Genomic DNA, 17,252 nt, shown 5'->3' on the forward strand with positions numbered 1-17,252 from the left:
GTGGAGGGTGCCCCTGCACTGCTGGAGGGTGGGGGTGGTGGGAGACATGGATGGGGGCCTGGTGGAGGGTGCCCCTGGTGGCTGGGGGGTGGGGGTGATAGGGGACATGGGTGGGGGCCTGGTGGAGGGTGCCCCTGCACTGCTGGGCGGTGGGGGTGGTGGGAGTCATGGGTGGGGGCCTGGTGGAGGTTGACCCTGCACTGCTGGGGGGTGGGGGTGGTGGGAGACATGAGTGGGGGCCTGGTGGGGGCTGCCCATGGTGGCAGGGGGGTGGGGGTGGTGGGAGAGATGAGTGGGGGCCTGGTGGAGGCTGCCCCTGCACTGCCGGGGGGTGGGGGTGCAGGGGGACATGAGTGGGGGCCTGGTGGAGGTTGACCCTGCACTGCTGGGGGGTGGGGGTGGTGGGAGACATGAGTGGGGGCCTGGTGGGGGCTGCCCATGGTGGCAGGGGGGTGGGGGTGGTGGGAGACATGAGTGGGGGCCTGGTGGAGGCTGCCCCTGCACTGCCGGGGGGTGGGGGTGGTGGGAGACATGAGTGGGGGCCTGGTGGAGGGTGACCCTGGATGCTGGGGTGTGGGGGTGCAGGGGGACATGAGTGGGGGCCTGGTGGAGGTTGACCCTGCACTGCTGGGGGGTGGGGGTGGTGGGAGACATGAGTGGGGGCCTGGTGGGGGCTGCCCATGGTGGCAGGGGGGTAGGGGTGGTGGGAAACATGAGTGGGGGCCTGGTGGAGGCTGCCCCTGCACTGCCGGGGGGTGGGGGTGCAGGGGGACATGAGTGCGGGCCTGGTGGAGGTTGACCCTGCACTGCTGGGGGGTGGGGGTGGTGGGAGACATGAGTGGGGGCCTGGTGGGGGCTGCCCATGGTGGCAGGGGGGTGGGGGTGGTGGGAGACATGAGTGGGGGCCTGGTGGAGGCTGCCCCTGCACTGCTGGGGGTTGGGGGTGGTGGGAGACATGGGTGGGGGCCTGGTGGAGGGTGCCCCTGCACTGCTGGGGGGTGGGGGTGGTGGGAGACATGAGTGGGGGCCTGGTGGAGGGTGCCCCTGGTGGCGGGGGGGTGGGGGTGATAGGGGACATGAGTGGGGGCCTGGTGGAGGCTGCCCCTGCACTGCTGGGGGGTGGGGGTGGTGGGAGACATGGATGGGGGCCTGGTGGAGGGTGCCCCTGGTGGCAGGGGGGTGGGGGTGATAGGGGACATGAGTGGGGGCCTGGTGGAGGGTGCCCCTGCACTGCTGGGGGGTGGGGGTGGTGGGAGACATGGGTGGGGGCCTGGTGGAGGCTGCCCCTGCACTGCTGGGGGGTGAGGGTGCAGGGGGACATGAGCAGGTGTGCAGGGTAGTCCCCTGTTTTGTGGGCTGCCTGCAGGGGCCGTGGAGGGTGTACAGGGAACACCTGTGAGGACCCACCCAGCCTAATTGCGTGTGATAATTCCCGCACACCCCTGTAATACACGTACCTGGCCAAATCGCATGTGAGAATTCCCGCGCACCCCTGTAATACACGTACCTGGCCAAATCGCATGTGAGAATTCCCGCGCACCCCTGTAATACACGTACCCAGCCAAATCGCGTCTGATAATTCCCGCGCACCCCTGTAATACACGTACCTGGCCAAATCGCATGTGAGAATTCCCGCGCACCCCTGTAATACACGTACCCAGCCGAATCGCATGTAGAACTTCCCGTGTACCCCTGTAATACACCTACCCAGCCAAATCGCGTGTGATAATTCCCGCGCACCCCTGGAATACACGTACCCAGCCAAATCGCGTGTGATAATTCCCGCGCACCCCTGTAATACACGTACCCAGCCAAATCGCGTGTGATAATTCCTGCGCACCCCTGTAATACACGTACCCAGCCAAATCGCGTGTGATAATTCCTGCGTACCCCTGTGATACACGTGCCCTGGCTAATCGCGTGTAAAACTTCACGCGTACCCCTGTAATACACGTACCCTGGCTAATCGCGTGTATAACTTCACGCGTACCCCTGATATGCACGTTACCCGCTTTGCGTTCCTTGTTTGGCAGCCCTGTGGACTGGTCCAGGGTTAGCGCTGCCCTTTGCGATGATTTAGAGATTTTGATGGCTTTTCCTTGCGCGAGGGCGTTCTTGGGGGCGTTACTGGCGCTGCTGCAGGGTCGCTGCGATACTCTGCGCCACGGCTGGTTTGGGAGCCTAAAATCCATGAATGCGCTGTGCGCGGAAATCGGTTTTAGCGCACGTGCCTGGCGCAGACAATCGCACGCGGACACTGTGCGCCAGCCGCTTGCGACACTTTTCTGCGAAATTCTATGAATTACCCTGTTAGCCTAATTGACCAATGTTATCTAGATAGTAAAATAAGGATTAATCATTCCAGAAAATGCAAAACATTAGACTCTTATTCCTTTGCATGCCATACTTTGTGAAGCATATGTCAGCGACTACCCCATGTCCTATTTGGGCATATCTGTACCTTCAATTGTCACCTATCATAATGCACATGCATTATTCACCCGAAAATATTCAAGAACTGCCTCATCCATGAAAGTAAATTAGGTTTTCAATTGTGTCCCGGGTTAGTCACTTGTTCCTCTGTTAAAATAATCATCAGGTTCCAAATTGCATATATTTAGCTTGAATAGTAAAAATAAAAATAATGGATGCTGACATAAAGGAGCTACTCCCACTTTATACATATCGGTACTGTTTGCACAATGAATATAGTAGTAACCCAAGAGTTCCCCTAATCAATCTGTAGCCTGCTCCAGTAACATTGATTTGCTGGGTTAGTGAAAGATCCAGCTTCAGCCCTCCCCCACATGTTCTCTCTTATATGTCGATAGTGCCCTCCCATATATATTCTAAATATGTATTATTAAATCTATCATTCTCTATTATGCCCCATCAGTCCAGTTCCCCAAGTGACTCCCTATACTATTTCAGTAACCAAATATATAGTGGCAACAATCGCACTTCAAAATGCCCTCCTAATTATCAAAGCTCTGTCTTCTAACGCCCAATATGTTCCACAGGTGCTAACTATCCCATTTCCTTGTGTACCCACCGAAATAACTGGAGCTTAGATCCCCTCGTGGCTGCGATCCCTGTAGTAATCACTGCCGCTATCTTGGATCGTTTTTATATATTTACTCATGTCTTAAGCTCCGCCGTTCGCTCGATCACACCATGTCCCGGGGTGTTCTTAACCCGCTTTTATTTGTGACAAACATTGCTCTGTTTCACTGAGTGGTTTTACTCCATTTTATTGGAATACCTTACACTGGCAAATATTTATAAAAAACTGATAGAGTCCTTTTGAAAACACAAAATTTGCCGTACCCCTTATGTCGACTCAAAGTTTAAAATTGACTTCATGTAAGTAATCCCACCTTCAAATATGTAGCCTCCTATCTCTCAGTATTTACAGATATGGTGAAATAAATCACGAACACTAAGTGAGTAAAAAACTTAATTCACACGTCTTCCACCTGTTGTTGCCAGGGTTACTATTCACTCTTTTCTGTTCCTTGCCAGTGCAGCATAATCCACCATACAAGTTGGTGGGTTCAATTCTTATTACTTCCCTTTGATATTCCATACACTCCAATTTATGTAGATCATGGGGAGTGCTGTAAATGCATACGGACACATTTGGCAGTTCTAAAGTACCACAATAAGGTATTTTCTGACAATTGCTTCAAAGATATGCACCAAGTTCATAGTCAAAGTTCAGACTTCTTTCTGTTGATCAAATGTGACAATTTATTCTCGCTTCCATTTGTCACAGGAGTTTTTCTTTGTTAATCCCTCTTTCACAGATTGTGATTTTCTTTAAACCCGTTAATCTGATGTCATTCTTATGATCCAGTTGATGATTCTTCTGCCAATGCATCGCTAGTGGTAGTCTTGGATCCTGGCTGTTAATTGATGACATGTGTTCCCTGATTCTAATTCTTAAGGTGCGTATTGTGCTTCCAATTTAGATCTTGGTGCACACACACATGATTACGTAAACAACAAACGCCGTCTGAAAGTTGATAAAGTCTATCACCGGCCAAGTAGTGCCTTCAGTATCTGTAGACCTATCCGTTACATTTTGTGCTTATTTGCAAATTGTGCACATGCTACATTTATATAAACCCTTCCTTATAGGATTCAACCAAGTAACCCCTAATTCCTTCATGGGGATCAGTAGCAGCGATGGACTCAGGGTGTTCTTGAGAGTGTTGTCTCTTGGAAAAACTACTTGTGGTCTATGTCCTAGAAATCCTGTTAGATCTCCATCCAGGCATAACAAATGCCAATGTTCGTTCATTATTCATCAGATCTTGTAATGATAGTCACAGAATTTGGTTATGAATGTGCCCTGAGTGTGTCATTGGTCTTGAACATCCTTATTGCTTTGTACCAGGGTGTCTTCCCTGCTCATGGCCCTAGCCTTATCAAATGCCGTTTTGACATCATCTCCAGCATAACCTCTTTGGGGGTGGTGGGAGACATGAGTGGGGGCCTGGTGGAGGCTGCCCCTGGTGGCTGGGGGGTGGGGGTGGTGGGAGACATGAGTGGGGGCCTGGTGGAGGGTGCCCCTGGTGGCTGGGGGGTGGGGGTGGTGGGAGACATGAGTGGGGGCCTGGTGGAGGGTGCCCTTGCGCTGCTGTGGGGTGGGGGTGGTGGGAGACATGAGTGGGGGCCTGGTGGGGGCTGCCCCTGGTGGCTGGGGGTGGGGGTGGTGGGAGACATGAGTGGGGGCCTGGTGGAGGCTGCCCCTGCACTGCTGGGGGGTGGGGTGGTGGGAGACATGAGTGGGGGCTTGGTGGAGGCTGCCCCTGCACTGCTGGGGGGTGGGGGTGGTGGGAGACATGAGTGGGGGCCTGGTGGAGGCTGCCCCTGGTGGCTGGGGGGTGGGGGTGGTGGGAGACATGAGTGGGTGCCTGGTGGAGGCTGCCCCTGCACTGCTGGGGGGCGGGGGTGGTGGGAGACATGCATTGTTGATCAGTAGTGCAAGGTGACATGTGGGTTGGCTGGGGGGCATGCCCATGGTGGATGGGCTGCCTGCGGGACATGAGCAGGGGTGCAGGGTAGTCCCCCGTGGTGTGGGCTGCCTGCAGGGGCCGTGGAGGTTGTGGAGCGTACACCTGGGAGGACCCACACGGCCAATTCACGTGTAGTACTCCCCAGAACCCCTGAAATACACATACCCTGCTGAAATCGCGTGTGGAACTTCCCGCGCACCCCTGAAATACACGTACCCTGCTGAAATCGCATGTGGAACTTCCCGCGCACCCATGGAATACACGTACCCTGCTCGCACTGGGCCAATCGCGTGTGGAACTTCCCGCGCAACCCTGGAATACACGTACCCTGCTGAAATCGCGTGTGGTACTTCCCGCGCACCCATGGAATACACGTACCCTGCTCGCACTGGCCCAATCGCGTGTGGAACTTCCCGCGCACCCCTGAAATACACGTACCCTGCTGAAATCGCGTGTGGAACTTCCCGCGCACCCCTGGAATACACGTACCCTGCTGAAATCGCGTGTGGTACTTCCCGCGCACCCATGGAATACACGTACCCTGCTCGCACTGGGCCAATCGCGTGTGGAACTTCCCGCGCACCCCTGAAATACACGTACCCTGCTGAAATCGCGTGTGGAAGTTCCCGCGCACCCCTGGAATACACGTACCCTGCTGAAATCGCGTGTGGTACTTCCCGCGCACCCATGGAATACACGTACCCTGCTCGCACTGGGCCAATCGCGTGTGGAACTTCCCGCGCACCCCTGAAATACACGTACCCTGCTGTAATCGCGTGTGGAACTTCCCGCGCACCCATGGAATACACGTACCCTGCTTGCACGGGGCCAAACGCGTGTGGAACTTCCCGCGCACCCCTGAAATACACGTTCCCCGCTTGGCGTTTGCTGTTTGCCAGCCCGGTGAACTGGTCCAGGGTTAGCGCAGTCCTTTGCGATGATTTAGCGATTTTGATGGCTTTTCCTTGCGCAAGGGCGTTCTTGGGGGCATTACTGGCGCTGCTGCAGGGTCGCTGCGATTCTCTGCGCCACGGCTGGTTTGGGAGCCTAAAATCCATGAATACGCTGTGCGCGGAAATCGGTTTTAGCGCACGTGCCTGGCGCAGACAATCGCACGTGGACACTCTGCGCCAGCCGCTTGCGACACTTTTCTGCGAAATTCTATGAATTACCCTGTAAATCTTTGTGGTACAGACTGATACCAAAGGGGATTTATTGCTCTCACCTGTAGTCCTAACCTTGTGTAGTGCTCCCTAAGGGAACTGCACAGGATTCTGCCTAACACTGGTGTACATCGGTGAGCATAACAGTATTGGATTTACATTTTAGACTTCTGCTAGTGCTTTGGTTCAAATAACCACAAGGCTAACTATCACAACAAGTTTATTTTAAACAAAAGTCAAAATTATGGAAAGTTACAGCCACAAGACCCTCCTTACTAATACTGCTGATTATTTAAGGGATCTGTGTAGACAGAAAGGTCTTCCTGTTAAAGGCAAGAAAAAAATAGAAATGATTAATAGACTGTTAGAGAAACAAAGTCTGGATAGTGGTGCTGTAGTGCCCCCTACTCCAGAAAATTTAGCAAATCTTGAGGAAAATAATGTTGAAGATGTTATTGTTGAAACAGATGAGGAAGAGGAGGATAACAATGTCACACCCTCTGGTCCTCTACCTGCTCAAACGCCTCAACCTGTGGCTACTGGACCCTTACCAGGTACCACATTAAGTCCTGAATTTATCTCACTAGAAAAAATGAGACTTGAACTTGAATTCAAATGAATTAGTGCCCAAACTGAACAGAGACATCAAGCACTAAGGCTCAAAGAAATAGAGCTCAATCATGAGCTTGAGATGAAGAAATTGTCTTTGGAAAACGCTTCTCTCCCCGAATCCTCTAGATCTTCCAGTCCAAAAAAACGCTGGATGCCTAAAGAGATTGTGGGTATGTATCAACCTAAATTGGTTGTATTATATTGGCTTGCTGTGTTTGAATACGATCATGGGCTCCAGTATATCACAGGGAATCAGTTGATCACCTGGTTATTCTCTAGGCTCCCCTCTGTTGCATCTGATGTGGTAATGGAGTTGGGGGAGGTGGATAGGATGGATTATGAATGTGCAAAGCTGGCTTTGATAGCTAGATATGGGAAGACCTTAAGAGGTTTAGGACCCTCAAAAAGCATGATAGTACCCCTTGGGCTACTTGGGTGAATGAGTGCTTGAAGAACTTAGAGGGATGGGTTAAGGGTTATAGAGTTAACACTTATGATGGAATGAGAAATCTTGTTATGATGGAGTCTATCTATGATGCCTGCTCTCCTGAGTTCAGACAGCACTTGGATGATTCAAAAGAACAGGATTCTAAGAAACAAGCTAAGGCTGCTGACTTGTGGGTTGCCAACAGGGCTACTCTCAAGGATTCAGGGGTAACTCATAAAAAGGATGAGGGAAAGCAGCCAAAGAAAGACAACAAAGAGAATTCAAATAATTCCAATTCCAAAGAGGGCCCCAAACAAAGGGTTCTAAGGGTAAGCCACAAGAGAAACCTAATCAGGCTAGTGCACCTTCTGGTCCCAGACCAGAAGGGGGTCAGAACAAGCCACCATTCATAAAGACATTTGGAAAATGTTATGTTTGTGGCACTACTGATCATGTGAAAGGGGATCCCAGATGTAAGGGTAAACCTTCAGGGGTCCACACTGTCTCCTTAGCCTTCGTTCCAGAGGAGGAAGTACATATGGCCAGTGGAAACTTTCAACTGCTAGCTGAAGGTCCCATTGGAGTCTCAGCTAGTGTATCTTTAGTATCTCTAGGGTTGTGGGAACAACAGAATTTAAATGTGTATAATTCTATCCCTCCTAATACTAAAGAGTATTATAAAGACAGTGTCCTAATCAAAGGTCAAGAGACCCCTGCCATTAGAGACACTGCGGCCAGCATAACTGTGGTGGACAAATCTTTTTTCAAGGTGGAGGATGTTGCTAAGACACCCAAGTGCCTCACCAAGTTAGCTGGAGGGCCTGTGCAGATGCTTCCCCAATTACTAGCTCTTATCCAGTGCAATGAAATGACTGTCAGGATACCTGTGAGTGTACAATCTGAAGTACCATGAAGGGTGCTGTTGGGTAATGATCTGAAAGACCTGGGAGTAGTGTCAAGTACCCCCCGACCTCCTAGTAAGAGATTACAGGAGTTTATCAGACCTGCAAGGGAGAGGACCTTGAGGGGCTCTCCGGAGGAGATGATAGAAAAAGAAATCACTCCTACTCCACTGGAGTTACTAACTGCTGTTTCCAAGCAACCCGAAGCAAAGGGGAAACCCAAGACTTCCAAGAAGAAACCAACAGGAAACACTCCAGTGCTGCCAACCAGGAAATCTCCTAGGTTGTCAAAAATCACACCTGTGATTCCTCCTCCAGCTGAGGCTGACAGTGAGGTACAACTCTGTGTGATTGAACTAGAGCCTGAGGACTCAGATCTAGTAGGAGGCCTGGAACTCTTTGGAGATCTTGACACTGTGGACCATCCTGAGCTGCAGTCTTTACTGGCAGAAGGTGGACCCCAAAGGGAAGACTTCAGTAAGGGACAAAGAGAATGTCCAACTCTGGAAGGTCTTCACCACAAGGCAGCTTCTCAGCTTGAAGGGCAAGAGCCTGGGAAGTATAGGTTACACTGGGAAGATGGCCTCTTCTATAGTGAACCAACAGATTCACTCCCTGGGGACTACAAAAGACTTGTAGTGCCCCAAGCAAACCGAATCCAATTCTTGTAACTAGCCCATGAGATACCTTTGGCTGGTCACTTGAGCTTCAAGAAGACCAAGGAAAGGCTCTCTCTCTACTTTTATTGGCCTAAAATGGGGGCTGAGGTAGATAAGTATTGCAAGAGTTGCCACACTTGCCAAACCTCTGGTAAAAGTGGCTCCAAGAACGTGGCACCCCTAGTACCTCTCCCTGTGGTGGGAGTACCATTTGAGAGAGTAGGAATCAACATTGTTGGTCCCCTTGATCCTCCATCTTATTCAGGAAACAGATTTATACTTGTTGTAGTAGACCATGCTACTAGGTTCCCTGAAGCAATTCTGTCGGGGTGTTTCTCCCGGGGTAGGCTGGGCTGTCCGCGGACCTCCGGGCTGGGAGGCCCCAACTCCTCCCGTGTTCCCCAAAAATGAGTATGAGACACACGCAAGAAGCAAGGTGGTTTTGCTGTTTATTGAACAACAGCAGGGATGGGTCTAGGATCGTACGCGTCCGTCCAGACTCTCAAAGTTCGTGGGGCTCGCAGGCCCTTTTTGCCTCAGTATGACGTGCTACTTGCGTCACCTGGGAAAGTTAGCGAAAAACCTATCGCCACTCTGGATGGGTTCCTCGAGTGGTAGGGTTAGTATAGCATACATATAGAGAACATTATCAGTGGTTGAGGGTCAGTCAGGTGGTACACTTGGGTTACACGAAAACCCCTAATGATTGGCTAATGTTAGTGGCATCAGTGATGAGTGCCCCCATGTTCTGATTGGTCCACTCGCGAGCCCCCCAGCCTGGGACCATTGTTGTTCCCAGCTCGCGGTGTACCTGTCACTAGCAACAATATGTAACTATGTTATCGAGCAGACAATGCGTGGATTTGCTCACAGGCCTGAGAGCAGACCATTCCCATCGCTCTAGGTGTCCATTGGGTCATTTCATTGTTGCAGCCTGTATCCCAGACGTGGGACCCAGGCGACTTCTCCCTCGTGGGTCTGGCACCTTGTCAGGTTGGCTTGGTCACGTGAGGAGAGACCGTGGCTGAGGCAGAATTCTGCACATTTAAAGTTGGATTTGCTTCTGCGTGCTTGGCTTTGCTTACAGGTGTGACTTTGGCGTCGGCTGGTAGCATACGAGTTGCAACATCGCTCCCTTGGCTGTCAGCTCTCGCTGGGCTCGTTCTGCATGGTCAGCACTTGTACTCTTGCTCATTCAGTGTTCATGGCGGCTCTTGCTTGCAGCCTACTTGGGCCTGGTTCATAGGTGGGGATGTGTAATGCATGGCACCTGTGTTGCGGTGCAACATGGCTTCATAGGCAGTATCATGTCTTCGTTATATTTTCATCACGATGCAAGGGTCGGGAGAAGCGTCAGTAAGCGTGTAAGCGAGTGCTCTGTGCGTCTTGCGTTTCTGCATTTCGGAAAATCTATTTGAAAAATAATAAAGATGCGCGTCAGTGGGTGTATCCGTCACCTACGTCATAGCACTGATTGTATTCTTCGTGTGGGTTGGTGTGTGAGTGTCCAGTGTGCATGGTGGCACGTGTGTTCTTGGCAGTTGGCTAGGTCGTCATGGCATCTCTAACGATGTGGGTGCTTGTTGTTGAGGTCTTAGTCGAGTTCATCCATGCCGCAGGTGTCGGCTTGAGTAGGGAAGGCTGGTGGGCAGGCTGGTGGGCAGGCTGGTGGGCACATCCGTATGTTCTTGAACCAGGGTATTTGGTCGTCTGGTAGATAGACAAATTCATCTCGTGGCGGGTGTCTAAGCCGCGATCCTCTGGGCCAGGGTCGCGAGGAGATTAGGGGGAGTCTTTTATCCCACTCTCCCACTTCAGTCCCCCCTCTGGTCGACTTGTCGACCCCAAACATATCTTTTTCTTTATCTCCTCTTACTCTCCATATTTTAGTCACTCCTCCCAGGTGTCCATAGTGGTTGACATGGTCTTCAAATGATCAGTACATGTATACCCAGCTCCCTCCCGGTTTGCAGTATACCGATCTTCCGATATAGCTCCTCGGGTTTCTTAGGTTCTCAAGCTTTATGGACGGTGGGTCTAAGTGATTGGCGATGATCTGTCTGCACAGTTTCTCTCTTTCCTTTATTATCACATCTGTGTGCTGGTCATCGTCAGTTGGCATCAAGGGGTGCATGCCGACCATTTCTATCATTTCGTCGGTAGTGCGTGCCTTCCTGGCCTTCCAAAACCTTATTACAATCAATACAGCTGCAGCCAGTATTATGCATCCAACTATTATCTTCAGCCCGTCCGACAGCCATGATGGCATCCAGGACCATAACAATGAAAACCAGCTATCATCCTTCTTTACTCCTTTACTTTCTTCCATCATCTTGGAGTGCATCTGGGCCAGTTGTGATACTGCTTCGGTAAGTGTACCATTATCGGCATTGTTAGCAGGAATATATGTGCAGCATGATTGTCCTATCTGCCCAAACTCCTCCCTCCATCGCTGTGAGGAGATCCAATACATATCTGTTCTGTTGTGCTACCATTCTCACCGCTCGCAGTTCCTCTTTTATTGCATTGAATCCGTTTACTGTTGAATTAATCGTCATCATTAGTTCCCATCGGGTTATCTGGAGCCATTTAGCGTTTGCATAAGCTTGTAGTCCAGGGTGTATTATTGACGAGAAGAACATAGCAGCCCTGCTAAATAACCAGTGTTCTGGTGGGATTGAAATGAGTGCTGTTTCCGACCTTCCCTGCAGGTAGTTTCCTGTCAGGGGTTCTCTTTGTCTCTTTTTCCTGTTTAGGACATTGTTGTTGTTGTTGTTGTTCTCTCTCTCCTGTGATTGTGCAGATCTCTTCTTCCTCTTGTTCCCTTCATCCATTTTGGGGAAGTTGGCCATATTCACATGTTTTTGGGGCACCACTAGCGATGGTACATTGATGTGTACCATTGTGCATATACCATTCCACAATGGGGGTAGGGTGTGATATGCCTTATCTCCGCAGGCCCAATAGTGATCGATTATCACTGCCGTTCTAGCACCCCCCTCTGGTAATTCTAACACGCTTCCACAGTTGGTGTTGTATCCCACCTCCACATCTCCTCTGTGTTGGTAGCATAACTTGGGCGCGGTCAGCGGTAGTATGCTTATTGGGTCTTCATCCTTCTCCATCCAGGTCAGCATGGGTACGTACTTGCCCCATGTCGTCCAACATCTGTCATTGTGTTCCTTTATGGTGGTAATATTTTCTCTTGTTACCATGTTGCTACCGACCACTCCTATTTCCCATTCATTGTTCATGTATACCTTCCCTGTTATTGTTACCAGTGGCCTTTCCCAACAGCCTTGCATACCAGGAACTTCAGTGCCGTACCAATCGCATGGTAGGTATTGTAGGGTTACTTTCTTCGTTTCTCCTTTTTCAGGGCCACTTGTCATGTACCTGAACGCTTCAGCATGCAAACTGCTCTTATGGTAACTCAAATATGACTTGAGGAAATTGTTTTCGTATGGGTATGGGTATGTATCTCTTGTTTTCCACTCCATTCTCATCACCGTTCCTTGAAATCGCCCTCTCGTTTGGAATAGTGCCAGATATACTATACATTGTGCCGTCTTTTCTTGTATTTCTGTGGCGACGAATGTTCGGGAAGCGCTCATGACGTATGGGACCAATGAGCAAACATAACAGCTATCTTCTGTTGTCTGCTTACCTATTTGGGTCATGTGCTGGTACCACATGTTGTTTGAGACGTGTGCTGAATCTGTTATGTAATTATCAATACCCTTGTTATCTGAATATGTGCTGCATTTAACTCTACTTCACTTATACGGAGGGTTGCTAGTACCACCTGACGTCACACCTGTTGCAGCCATGGGAGGGGGTATGTTAGGTTTGGGTGCAACCATAATATTGATAGCATAACTTTTCTGCCATACAGAGGCAGCCAATAGACCAGTGATGACCAATACTCCTATCATTTTTATTACAAAAGCTAGTCTCACCGGCATTTGCTCTTACCTTGCTGCAGTCCGGCAGCTTATTCTTGCGACGTTAAAGGTGTCCGCCTGAAAATCCTCAATACGCTTGTTATTATTGTTAGTGGTTGTTATTAAGCTCTCCCTATCAAGTAATCGTTCAGTGCCCAGGCGAAGAGCTGTTCCCACGCTAACCTTAGTGATCTATCCCTTAGCACGTGTAAGTGCTGGTGAAGATGGGGAAATGATTGTTCTATGGCCAAAATAAATGCTGTGTAATATACATGTACCCTCCTTCTTTTCAGGTACTTCGGTCTTTTTATGTGGTATACAAATTGGTGTGATAGCGCTTCAGGGGTGCTTTCATCCGTGGGCAGCATCTACTCCTGAACACAGTACACTGTTAGTTACCTATTTTCTTTACAAATCAATTATACACGGTACCTGCATGTGCGAGAGAAGAAAAAGAGAAAACATACAAGTGTTTTACATGTGTGTGTGTGCGCAAAACAACGTCCTTCAATTGGGGGTGACCTTAGAAGGGAGGGGGGTTTGGGGCCCAATTGGCGGAAGTTTGTTTGCTTTTCGATCTCGTGACCATGGGATGGGCTGTGGGCAAGTGTCCAGTGTCTATTTCAGTAGTTGACTCTGGGGAATCTGGGATGTGATCACGTGTGGTGACACTACTGCCATCAGCTGTGGCTGACGTTTCCTCCTCTGTAGCCAATTCCGTTGCTGTCGCTGCTCTACCATTGGCCCTGTCGTTAACGCTAGGGCGGGTCTGGAGTTTGTAGATCTTCACGTCGTGTAGGTGATTCCAGGCACGCATATCCTGCAGTTTCACCGCTCTGGTGGCTACCTCCTCTACCAAATGAGGACCAGTAAAGCGTCGGCCGTTCCACTTTCTATTGCAGTTGCGGAGTAGCACATGGTCACCTTTAGCAATTTTGCTTAGTTCTTCCTTTTCCAGTTCCTTGTCGGTGTCTTCTTGTTGAGAACTCTTCGACCCGCCCCGCGTGCGCTCGAGCTGTTGAGATACAAATGCTACACTAGTAATCAAAGAAGACACATACTGATAAATTTCGTCACCAAGAACAGTTGCAGTGTTTTCATGGTCTGTGAATGCTCTTGATGTAGGCGTTAGAGGAAGGTGCATTTGACGTCCTGTCACCACCTCGTGAGGAGTGAGGTGGTGATCAGACCCTGGCCTATTCCTTAGCTCAAATAGAGCTAGCGGGAGACAGTACAACCAGCTCTTCTTGGTTGTTTGCTGTATCTTTGCTATTTCTTCTTTCAATATGCCATTCAGGCGTTCACATACACCGTTGGCCTGCGGGTGATATGCACACGCAAATGTATGCTTAATACCCAGCAAGGACGTGATGTGCTGAAACATTTCATTAGCAAAGTGTGGGCCGTTATCTGACCGCAACACTTCACACACACCCCACCTGGGGAAACCTCTCTCACTAGAAATTTAGCTGCTCTGAACGCATCGGCATGTGAGCAGGGTCCGGCCTCGATCCACCTGGAGAACGGGCATACCACTACAAACATATTCCTATTTCCTTGACATACATTGATCATATCAACGTAGTCAATATGAATGTGCAGGAAGGGTCCCTCTGGCCGGGGTATAGTACCTTTTATCACTTGCAGCGTGTGACCGGCCGTAAACTGTTGGCATGTAAGGCAATTGCTGATAAAATTTGTTACATGAGAATTTAACTCGGGGCAGAACCAGTCTTCCCTAATTTGTGCTGCAATTACTTCCTTTCCTGTATGAGCTGGGTGGTGGAGCTGGGCCAGGGGGGTGTTCAACAGTGCCAACGGCATGACCACCTTTCCGGTGTTATTTTGACGCCACAGTGCCTCAGTTGGGGACATCGTACATCCTCTTTTTACCCATAGTTCCTTTTCTGCCATTGGTACGGCTGCCTGTAATTCCATTATCTGTGTGGCTGGGAGATGGGTGTACCCTTCTTTCATCAACATCTGTTTGGCCATCCCCCTCCGTCTCCCTCTCTCTGTCTCTGGGGGGTTCCATATTTCACCAAAGTACGCCGCATGTGTGGCATGTGCGTCTGCTGTTTCATTCCCTTTCGAGATATAGTCGTCTCCATTAGTGTGTGCCGGGCATTTAACCAAAGCTATATCTTGGGGATCATTGATTACTTCAATTAGTTCTGCTAACAATAGAGCATGTTGCACTGGGGTGCCATCAGCTCTCCTAAACCCCCTTCTCTGCCATTTTATCAACCCCGAGTGGACAGTTACGTGACATATGTGCTATCAGAATATATAGTAACTCTTTTGTCAACGCTTTCCTTCAACGCCAAGATCAGTGCAACTAATTCTGCTGCTTGAGCCGAATAATGCTGTGGTAACTGCACACATTTCATCGGGATGTACATCAAATCTTCTGTCATTTTTACAACTGCTGCCCCAGTTCTCCTTATCCCATCACTTTGGTCTATTGTTGATGACCCATCAATAAGCAAAATGTCTCCACCGTTGAGTGCATCCTCTTCAACTTTTCTAGTGCATGAATACATTTCGATAGTCTGTGTACAATCGTGAGCATAATCACCTTCCTCAATAACTTCCGCTATAAACCTTGCTGGGTAACTGTACTACATCTGACAATTGACAGTTCAGGTCTAAACAAAATTATCTCATAACCTGACTCCCTCTGCGTGGTTAGTGTGGACCTAGGCTTATTCAATATTGCAAACAACGCATGTTCCACAAATAGTGTGGTTGGGCACCCCATTGTAATCGATGATGATTTCTCTACTGCAAATGCAGCTGCGGCGAGACTCTGTTCGCAAGGGAAATGACCTAACATAACAGGGTCCAAGTGACCGCTGTAGAACGCTATTGGCTTGTGTGTCCCATGCTGGTTTTCTGAGTCAATACTGCTTTCATTTCTGCTGAGTCGCAATGTGAAAAGATAAAGAACTGCCGTTCATAATCTGGGGTGGCTAGTACCGGAGCAGTCGATATGGCGTGCTTCAACTCGTCAAATGCCTCCTTCATTTCCCTTGTCCACCCCAATGTTTTGTCCCCTTTGTGTGCTTCTCTCAATGCTTCAAGTAGGGGTCCTATGTATGAGCTGTAGTCAAAAACCCATGCTCTACAGTAGTTGCACAGTCCCAGGAACTGCTGCAGCTCCCTCACCGTTTGTGGTAGTGGCGTGTTTGATATAGCTTGTGCTCTTTGTTGTGCAATCTTTCTTCCGTGTTGGGATATTAGTTGACCAATGTATAATACCTGTTCCTGACAGTACTGTAACTTTTCTTTGTCTACCTTGTAACCTTTTTCAGCCAATACTGTCAGCATTTTCAATGAGTCCTCCCTGCACCTTTCCTCGCTTGTGCTGCAAATTATTATATCGTCAACATATTGCAGCACCGTACTTTCCAATTCAACGTTTCCCAAGTCCATCTGTATTACTCTGTTGAAAATTGAGGGTGACTTGTGGTAACCTTGTGTGTTTCCATTTTGAGTTTCTGTACGTGAAGCTTGTCAAGTCTTGTGAATTTGGGTGCAGGGGTATTGAGAAAAAGGCATTTTTGAGGTCAATCACTGTGAACCGTGAGGCCTCTGCCGGAATTCCACATAATATTGTGGCCGGGTTTGCTGCTATGGGGTATTCTGCTTCTACAATGTTGTTCAAGGGTTTGAGGTCCTGGATAAAACGCCAAGACCCTCCTTTAGCTTTGCGCACTGGGTACACGGCCGTGTTACATGGTGATTCTGATGGTACCAATATGCCATTATTTATTAGGGCTGTTATGGTTTCGTATATGCCCTCATCTGCCTCTTTTGATAGTGGGTATTGTTTCACTCTAGGTAGTATTGCACCCTTTTTCAGGTTTATTCTTACTCCCCCGATACTCTTTATGCAGCCTACGTCATAGGGACTGGTGGTCCACAGTGATGATGGAACTTTTGCCATATCTTCCTCGTAAAAGGGAACTGGGATAGGTGCGGGTGCTTCAAGTGCCATGGCCATTTTCTATGCCACTTGCTTATATGTCGCTCTTAGCCATATATCTACACTCATCATAAATACCATTTCACCCTCTTCCTTGTCTTCTGAAAAGAGCTCCTCATCGGACACCTGGGTGAGCCTGCATCCCTCAGCCAGGGCTATCACTGCCCTCCATGCTCTCCCTTCCCGGTCTTGGGCATGTACTGCGATATAATCAGCAGTTGCTATAATACTCTCGATGCTCACCGAAATCACCTTCCCTTCTGGTTCATTGGCTGGTGTCTAGGGCCTGAACAAATATGCTGCTGGCCTTCTCCAGATCTTTCCTTCTATTCCTGGCATCCAGGCGAATGCCATGTCCGTTCCGTACTGGAACAGTTCGCCATCCACTGACTCAGCCCTAGTTACTGTCTGTCCACAGTATGCTTGCAGTATTTGTCGTGCAGTGAGCATGTTTATTCCTGGAGTGGAACAAATTATGCCATCCTCCATGAAGGAGATTGTCATATTTAGCCTGCTCATTATGTCCCTCCCGAATA

This window comes from Ambystoma mexicanum, chromosome 5q (genome assembly GCF_040938575.1).
Source record: "Ambystoma mexicanum isolate Mex_15411 chromosome 5q, UKY_AmexF1_1, whole genome shotgun sequence".
NCBI lineage: Eukaryota > Metazoa > Chordata > Amphibia > Caudata > Ambystomatidae > Ambystoma > Ambystoma mexicanum.